Below are 9,826 nucleotides of genomic sequence, written 5' to 3'. Positions count from 1 at the left end.
CAGAGAGGAAGGGAGAGGGAGAGAGAGAGAGATAGAAACATCAATGATGAGAGAGGATCATTTATCAGCTGCCTCCTGCACGCCCCCTACTGGGGATGGAGCCCGCAACCTCCGCATGTGCCCTGATCTGGAATCAAAATGCAACCTTATGGTTCATAGGTCGTTATTCTTTTTGTTTTTTTTGTTTTTTGTTAATCCTCCCCTGAGGATATTTTTCCATTGATTTTTAGAGAGAGTGGAAGAGAGAGAAAGACAGAGAGAAACATCACTGTGAGAGAGACACATAGATTGGTTGCCTCCTGCATGAGCCCTGACGAAGGCCTGGGCCAGAGGAGCCAGCAACATAGGTTCGTGTCCTTGACCGGAATTGAATCCGGGACCCTTTAGTCTGCAGGCATACGCTATATCCACTGAACCAAACCGGCTAGAGCAGTGGTCGGCAAACTCATTAGTCAACAGAGCCAAATATCAACAGTACACAATTGAAATTTCTTTTGAGAGCCCAATTTTTTAAACTTAAACTTCTTCTAACGCCACTTCTTCAAAATAGACTCGCCCAGGCCGTGGTATTTTGTGGAAGAGCCACACTCAAGGGGCCAAAGAGCCGCAGTTTGCCGACCACGGGGCTAGGGCAATATAGGTCATTATTCTTAACATTGCTGGTCCCATATGTGGTATTGAATATACATGGGTTTAGAAGATTCATGTTTCTAAGCCTTGTGATTACAATATGATAACATTTATCTGAAGGAAGGAGAAAAATCAAGCACCAAATAACATTATTTTAGAAAAAGGAACTAAAATAAAATTCAAATATTTGTTAGGAAAAACTAAATATAAGTAACTAAAGGAAACTATATATTTAATGTATGCCTAAGCCCCATATTGGAAGGTCAGGAAGGAACAATGTATATTAATTCAATCAGACAATGAATTGAAAGCCATTTCTGCCTAAAAAGCAAAGCAAAATGAACCATATTGCAGAGGAAAGTCTTTCTTAAAATAAATCATATCTGATGGCCACGGTCCTCTGCTTGTTCAGGAATTCCATTTTATCAGTTTCCCTTGGAGTGATGGCCCAGAGGTTGTAGCAGGAATTCATGGGAGACTTGCTGGTAAGCAAGAGTACCTATATATTAACTTCTAATGAAAAATAGAGCTATCAAATGAACCCAGATATTAATTTCATCCAGAGAACTGTTTCCCTGGACTGTGGTAGAGAAATTTTTTTCATATAATTAGGACATGATCACAGATTATTTTACATTAAACAATTTGTTAAGGTTTAGGAGACACGTTGATCTGATTAACAGTGGAAAGCATGCTAGTATGTGAGTCAGAATACCTGTGCTTCATTTCTAGATCTCCAATTACTGGCTGTGTGATCTTGTGCAAATTACTTAAATTGTCTGGCTCTTAGTTTTCTCATCTGTAGATGTGGAAAGAAGATACTAACACTTTTTTTTAGGGTTATTTTGAGGATTGTATAAATATTATAAGTGAAGTGCTGGCACACTGCCTGGTGTGAATTAAGTACCGGTACTCGATAAATATTTGTTGAACTTGAACTCCGTAGGAAGTTGCTCTCAGAAAGTTATCTCCAAGAATATTTGAGAGTGATTCACAGTAAGATGAAAGAGATAGTAAGATGCAATAGCCACACAATTTATTGTTGATGGTCTTCTAAGAGTATTTGCAATTTTAGGAGGGGGTTTTTCTTAAAAATGCCAAATCATCAGTTATCTTTATTGCTGGGATTAGTGGGTACCAGTTGCATGAAATTCCAAGGTGTTTACCTAGGCTACTCCCTGCTCTGAGTGGAACAAGTAGATGCCAGAAGAGGTTTAGCCATTAGTCGGTTCCCACACTGGGTGTAGCTGGAATGTACCTCACCGAGGCATTTCAGTCCTCTTCATGGCTACATTTTTGAAAGATGTGTATCAAAGCTGAGCATTACTCCTAGGAATGGTTTACTCCTGAAGAGGAGGCCAGAAAAATTCCCAGCGACTGACTAAATGAATGAATGGAAAGCCATCGCTGTTCCCTCTCCTCAGAGCCATGCACAAAAGACAGCCATCCACTGTCCTCTGAAATATTCCCACTCTCTTCGTTCTGCCCTCCAGACTACCCATCTGTCCCAGTCCCCTCCTTTGATCAGCGCCCTCCCACGTTAGCCCAGCTCCACCTCTCAGTGTAGAGCTTGAAGCAGAAATGTGAGGAATGGGGCCCGAAACTGCTATCGCTGTGACATCATCCCTGATTGCAGGCCTAAAGAAATCACTAGGGTCACTACGCCCTTGAGATGACATCCTCTTGATTTATAACCCTCTTGTGCCGTAGCTTTTGTTTGTTTACCTACCAATTTATCATAACAAGTTCAAAGGACTCGATGCCCTGTCTCGCATCAACTACTCCAAGGGTACACACAATACAAGCCGTGCCATGCGGCGTGCTCTTTAGTAAAAGTCAAAGTAAGTAGGAAATCTATACCAATGAGCCTCTAGCTGCTGCTCAAAGCTCCAGAGGGTCGAGGTTAAATATTTCCACGAGTAGAGAGCGTCATTGCAAGCTGGAGGCAGGCTTGGTATCCGAAGCTGCTGCCAATGTCTTGCAGATTGTAAAGCCCGGGTTCTGCGCTTCTCCCTGTACGCTAGAACTACAACTCCCAAGGTGCCCTGCGACGTGGGAGTGCGCAGGCGCATGGGTGACGGAGGGGGAACCAGCCTCCCAGACAGCGCGGTCGAGTTGGGGGTGCTACCGGCGGGCGGATCCGGCAACTCCCTGGGAGGCAGACTTAGGCAGACGGGCGGGTGCTGGGAACCGAGCTGCGGCGGTCCTCGCGGGTCTGTGAACGAGTCGGTGGCCCCAGCAGGCGCCAGTCAGGTAAGTCCAGCGGGTGCTTTCCAGGAAGTCCGTCTGCGGGCGCGGGCAGGGAGTCGCACCGGCCATGGTGGCTGAGGAGGGAGAGGTTGCTGCTCTTCCAGCCGCCGGCCTGGGTCTTCTTCCCCACGGGTCCCTCTCGGGGAGCAGGGGACGCTGAGGGCTGCTTTGGGGTGACCGGGCCCGGGTGGGGGCCCTGGGGCGCGCTGGGTGGCGCCTGCGGTGGAGGCGCGCGAACCTTGAGCTGATGAATCACTTGGGGGCCCGGCCTCCCCGGGTTCGGGACCGGCCCCCTCCCCACCCCTCCCTTCCTGCCGCTGCCCGCGGCGCCCGCCCGGCCGGCCGACCGGCCGCCTGCCTCCTCCACCCCACCCAGGCGTAGCTCGGGGGGACGATCATCTTAAAAGGGTTTCTCACCAGTACTCCTTCAAAGGCTTCTGCTGGTTGAGAGTTGGAAAGGGAAAAAAAAAAAAAAAAAAAACCACCTTAGGGCACACCCTTTTTTAAAATTAAAATCTGGCTTGTCTTGCCTTCGCCGGTTTGATCTCTGCTCCGTCTTAGAATAAATTCCTGGCTCCCCTGTAGCACAGCTGGATCCGGCTGCGAAGTCGCTTATGTCTTGGTTTCTTTTGAGGACGTTGTACTTTCGCCTATGGAGGGAGGTTGGTGTGTTTCCTCTGCAGGCCTGCATTCTGATTATAAACAAACGAGAAACAGTCGCAGGTTTTTGCTTTTTTTGTTTTGTTTTATGTTTAGTTAAGAATCGCGTTTCCCACTTGCCCTTGGCTTCTCTTAAAACCAAAAGTCATCTGGTAATGAACACTGCAGTAAAGCTTATCGCAGGAGGTCATACTTGAACAGGAAATAAGCCTGTGAGATTTTAAATTAGTTATGTGCGGTCTCTCTTGGCTTGTAACATTTTCATGCGGCTCGTGTTTCTTTTTCTGAGAATCCTTTAGATGATTTTTTGGCAAATTAAATTAAGTAACTGGTCTGTCAAAAAATAATAAGCTCAGAAAAATAGTTTTGTCCAGCCTGATTTACTTGTGCTAGTCTCTTCTTCCTAGTCCCAGGCACCTTTTTACCCTATCACTTCTTTAAGAGCCCCTAATTTTATTATAAATACTTAGAATCTCCTTTCTAACACATTCCTATGAAAGAAACAAAAAGGGAATGAAAATGTCAGATCCAGTATGTTCTAATTCTCAGCTTGCTAAATTTTTTTTTTTTAATATGTTCTATTGATTTCAGAGAGGAAGGGAGAGGAAGATAGATAGAAACATCATTGATGAGAGACAATCATGGATCGGCTGCCTCCTGCACGGCCCCTACTGGGGATCGAGCCTGCGACCCAGGCATGTGCCTTTGACCGGAATCCAACCCGGGACGCTGACGCTCTATCCACTGAGCCAAACCGGCCAGGGCTCAGCTTGCTTACTTTTATTTTCGAACCTCTCAGGACTTCCAGCTTGCTCATCTTTAAAATGAGGTTGTTGGACCAGATGACCCTAAGATTATTCCAGCCCTAAACATGTCTGATTTTTAAAAATTCATGATTTTATTTATTTAGGAAACATGGGCCACAGGTGTCATTCCAAACCGTGTGGTAGGCATGAATGCACAAAAATGAGTTCTGGAGGGTGTTACTTACCTGCTCAATTTCCTTTAATCATATTTTTATGACTAATTCCAAAATTTTGTCATAAACCCTTCAGGCACTATTACTACTCTGTAATTAGCTTCACCTAAAGTTAAGACATAAAGTCAAACTCCATTACAGTGATTGGTTTTACTCTAATCAGACACTTTTCTAGTCTCAAAACACATGCTCCCTACAACACAAAGGACTTGAATGGTGTAGGGTGGTGCTTCTCAAACATTAACATGCATAAATCATCCAGGATCTTGTAGGTTTGAAGTGGGGCCCCAGAACTTGCATGTCAGACCACACTGAACATCAAGGATTGGGAGATATTTTAAGGTGTTCATAGTGACAGTTTAAAGATAGTGATCAGCGTTTGAGAGTTAACCCAAGAACCAAGAGGTTGCTGGTTCTATCCCCGTCAGGGCACATGCTTGGGTTGTCGGCCCCATTCCCAGTAGGGGGTGTGCAGGATTCGGCCCATCGATGAAGTTACTTTCCCATTGATGTTTCTACCTCTCTATCACTCTCCCTTCTCACTCTAAAAATCAATAAGAACATATTTTTTTTAAAAGAAATAAAGATAGGAGCTGATAGCTGTGATATTAGATGCATAGTAATTGCTTTTTCCAACTCTCAGTTTTTAAAAATAATCCTATTCACTTTAACAAAAGTAATTGTTTTCACAAGTTTTTTTCTACTCTCTCTCCTTCCCTTCTCCTTTCTCTGTGCAGAATCCTCAGTGTTTTCTCCTCTCTCATCCTCTTCCACCTTCAACTGTTTTCATTCACATTAATTCAGTCATTCACTGGTTCAACATGTGTCTTTCCCCATCTTGTACAAAGCACTGTCTTAGGCTCATGGCGAATACAGACATTAAGACATGGTTTTTGTCTGGGAACTACTCTCTTTGAGATGAGGCATGTGTCCTTGTTCATAGTTCAGAGCGCTGTAAGAGCCATCTGTGGGGAATAAAAACATGCGGTAGGAGTTCAGAGGGAGAGATCTTTTACAGTGTGGGGATGGGAAACAAATGAAGTCATCTTTTTTCCACTCACTGGTCATCTCTGTCTTCCCAGGCTATACTCTGTATACTGTGTGAGTTTACATGCCATATCTACAATAGAACACAGTATAATTTTGTAAATTTATTTACTTGGAACCTGAGGTGAGCTTGGTATATATGACAATTGATTAGATCTGAGTAAAATCATAGGAAGAGTGAGAGGTGGTGGAGATAAAAATATGCCTGGATAGAGGGAGGGGAAAGATGAAGAGAAAGGAAGACAGAGGAGGACCCAGTAAAATAGGAGGAAAAATCTCAGTAGGTTTTCAGGAGTCAGTCTGATGTACACTGCTATTTAGGCTGTATTATCAACTTTTAAAGATCAAATTAGCTGGCAGTCTTCATTCTTTTCAGTTCCCCTTAAATTTAAAAATTATGGCTCTTAATTAAAATAATTGAAGAGAGCATTATTCTCTAGGGCTGTTATAGTGGCTAAAGCACTATTGTCTTTCTGTCATCAACCTTTCTTGCTGACATTTGATTTACATGCCTTATTCTCATTCAGTTTTATCTCAAGCCTCTAAAATCACAACTATAACATTGTATTGAGAGGAAAATGATCTAGAAAAACAGAAAATTCTACTGGCCTTATAACAGTCCATTTGGTACACATATTGAAATCCTAAAAAATCAAACTTGATTTGCTGTTTATGAAAAATTAACATGAACACATATACTTATATCTATCTACCCATACATGTCTGTAATCCATTAGATTGTTTATAATAATGAACGAATAGAGATGTGAATAATCCAAAGTGGCACAAAATTGAAAATGTATGTGTAGTAATGTAGATTTCATTTGAAACATTCCTAACCTATGCCTTGAAGCAGATTCCTATTTTGTATGTTTTATGAGGTATAATTAACATTCAGTAAGATGTGCATATCTTTGTTTTAATATATTTTTATTGATTTAAGAGAGGAAGGAAGTGGGGGAGAGATAGAAACATCAATGATGAGAGAGAATCATTGACTGGCTGCCTGGGCAACCCGGGCATTTGCCTTGACTCGGAATGAACTGTGATAGGTCGATGCTCAATCACTGAGCCACACCGGGCAGGCAATATGAGCATATCTTGAGTGTCTAGTTCAAGGAGTTCTGATAATTTTATACAATGTAACTTTACCAAGACAAATTAGAAAACATTTCTATCACCATGGAAAGTTCCCTCATCTCCCTTTCCAGCCATTTCCTTCACCCACCCTTCTCCAAAGGCAACCACTTGATTCCACATTTCTATTATATATTGCCATAGATTTGTTTTGCCTAGTCATAGACTTCACAAAAATGGAATCGTACAGTAGTATGTGCTTTTTTGTGTCTGGCTTCTTTCATGTAACAATGTTTTTGAGGTTTATCTGTGTTATGTATCTGTGGTTTTGTTTTTGTTTTTTTATCACATCAGTGTGAGAGAGGAACATCAATTGGTTGTCAACCGTGCTCACCCTGACCTGGGATCGAATCCCAGCCTAGGCATGTGCCCTGACTGGGAATTGAACCTGAAACCTGTTCATGTATGGGACGACACTCCAACCCATTGAGCAGGGTTGTTTTGTGTGTGTTTTTCTCCACATTTTTAATGTCACCAATTTTTAGTGTTGTCAGCCTTTTTTATTTTAGCCACACTAGAAGATGTAAAATGTACCTCATTATGGTTTTAATTTGCCTATTCTGGACATTTCATATAAATGAAATCATACAATATGCAGTCTTTTGTGACTATCTCTCACTCTTATACACTTAACAGTTCATTTTGAGAATCACTGAAATACAAAGTTCCTTCAGAGATGTGGACACTTTTTTACCTGTGAAGATATACCCTCCCGCAGTACATATACTCCAACACCTATATGCACTCACTAAAGAGGAAACACAAACACACCAAGACAAACTTACAAACTGAGGTAACTGGTGCACAGAGATAACCCTTTACAATTAAACAGTCTCATATCGGGGTATATCTAAGCACTGATATCACTACAAGTACCTGCACGTGAACACAATTCCTGAAGTGTGTGGGAGGAAATGAGGGCTAGAGTGAAGGAGAGCATGATGCCAAGTTAAATTTATTTAAAGTGTTTTCTGGTGTTTAAGGCAATTCTTAGTGCCTTTAAGTTTTTTAAACAGTAGCAATGGTCTAATAGGATATATTTAATATGTATATAGTTATGTATATAGACTTGTAGGTATTTCCTTAGCCTATTGTATAGAGCAAGCCTTTTGAGCAGGATATTATTTTTTTCCCCCAATTTTTTTTTATTAAGGTATTATATGTGTACATATCTTACCATTGCCACCCCCCACCCCACTCCCATATATGCCCTCACCCCCAAGAGTTTTGCATCCGTTGGTTATGCTTATATGCATGCATACAAGTCCTTTGAATGATCTCTTATCTCCCCCACCTCTCCCTAACTTTCCCCCTGTAATTTGACTGTTTGATGCTTTACTGTCTCTGTATCTGTCTTTTTGTTCAAGTTTATAATGTTCTTTATTACCCATAAATGAGTGAGATCATGTGGTATTTTTCTTTCATTAACTGGCTTATTTCACTTAACATAATGTTCTCCAATTCCATCCAGGATGCTGCAAATGATGAGAATTCCTTCTTTTTTATGGCAGCATAGTATTCCATTGTGTAGATGTACCACAGTTTTCTGATCCAGTCATCTGCTGACGGGCACCTAGGCTGTTTCCAAATCTTAACTATGGTGAATTGTTGAGCAGGATATTATTAATCATAATTATAGAGTAAGGGATTTGCATGTGGAAATTATAACCAACAAAATATTTTGATTCCCTGGGTGTGGGGTTATCATTTTAATGAGGAATTGTTAAAGAATATTTAATTGATATATGCATACCAGTGAAAAAAAAAAGGAGGCCCTTCAAGTATATACATTATAAATCTGACATCTATTCTGGCAGCCCTTACCCTAGGTTAAACATAGCAAGCTTTGATGTAATACCAAGATTTATTTTTGTTCATGGGGGATTCAAATTAATGTTCTTAAATGACTGCTTTTTTTTCTTCTCTTTATTATGGCCACTGGGGTCTTATGGCAGGAGGATGGAAGTGGGATTGGGGTGGGGAGGTGGGTAAGAAAGCTTGATTTGATTGGGAAATATCAGTAAGAATGTGATTATTTGAAAGTCAAGGACCCTACCCACCCACCCCCTCTGTTTTTCTTCAGTTTGTCCCTAAGATTTACTATTTCTTAGAGAAAATCACAGAACTATGCACAAAAATGGACCACAACACATTTGCACATTTTCACCGCTGCAAGGCCTTTGGTGCAGCTCGGCCATTCAGTTAGTCATCAGCACACCCTCTACACCTTCCTCTAGTTTCTTGAGCCCCCATTATTCCTCCTTGTGTCATGTCCTACGTACCTAACACATAGGACAACCTCTTAAGTTTCCTCTCCACCAGAGAATATCTCTTGTCACTGCATTCAGCCCCTTAACCTTCCCTCCTGCCATATCCTCTTTTTTTCCTTTCTTTTTTCCAGTGCCACAACCTTAGTTCTGGTCTATACCTTCTTTTGAGTAGGATACCTCTTCAAAAAAATGTTGTTTGAACTGGTTGCTGAAAGATGTGAAAGGATTCGAACATGAGAAAAAGGGGGAAGGGTTACTATGTATCAGGGCCGTGGTCGGCAAACTGCGGCTCAGAGCCACATGCGGCTCTTTGGCCCCTTGAGTGTGGCTCTTCCACAAAATACCACGGCCTGGGCGAGTTTATTTTGAAGAAGTGGCGTTAGAAGAAGTTTAAGTTTAAAAAATTTGGCTCTCAAAAGAAATTTCAATCGTTGTACTGTTGATATTTGGCTCTGTTGACTAATGAGTTTGCCGACCACTGTATCAGGGTAATGAACTGTGTGATGTGAGGACTGGAGGCAGAAACGCATGGAGCTGTATTTACTTCCTTGGATTTGATACCGGGTGTGTGAGAATCACTCCTTCCCCTTCACTTCCTCTCCTTTCCCTGGCTCCCTTCCCATGTACTTTGATCTGTTTGCTTAGTGTATACTTCTCCCCACCTCTATCTAGCTAAATTTATCCTTCCTGACCACCCAGTCATCTCTGAACTTCTGTAGCACTGATTTTAGTACCATTTTTTGACAGTTAATTATATATTGCCTTGATTTTTTTCTTTTAAAGCTTTAGGTGCCTGTCTCGTTTTCCCAAATAGAGTATTAGTCAAGGTTTTTAGGTCTCAGGAAACACAAAC

The 9,826-nt window shown here is 41.8% G+C and overlaps 1 protein-coding gene across 4 annotated transcripts in view; it reads left to right on the top strand.

The window, feature by feature from the left end:
* Positions 1-2,715: 2,715 nt before the first annotated feature.
* The window catches only part of TMOD3 (tropomodulin 3), a 73,646-nt gene continuing 66,535 nt past the window's right edge, over positions 2,716-9,826 (top strand). For all 4 annotated transcript variants that reach the window (XR_008556122.1, XR_008556121.1, XR_008556120.1 and 1 more), the window contains exon 1: positions 2,716-2,883. The gene's annotated coding sequence lies outside the window, so the exon portion shown is untranslated. The remainder of the gene's footprint in view (positions 2,884-9,826) is intronic.

This window comes from Eptesicus fuscus, chromosome 5 (genome assembly GCF_027574615.1).
Source record: "Eptesicus fuscus isolate TK198812 chromosome 5, DD_ASM_mEF_20220401, whole genome shotgun sequence".
Classification (NCBI taxonomy): domain Eukaryota; kingdom Metazoa; phylum Chordata; class Mammalia; order Chiroptera; family Vespertilionidae; genus Eptesicus; species Eptesicus fuscus.
The sequence above is the reverse complement of the archived record's forward strand: the minus strand, read 5'-3'. Positions and strand labels throughout refer to the sequence as shown.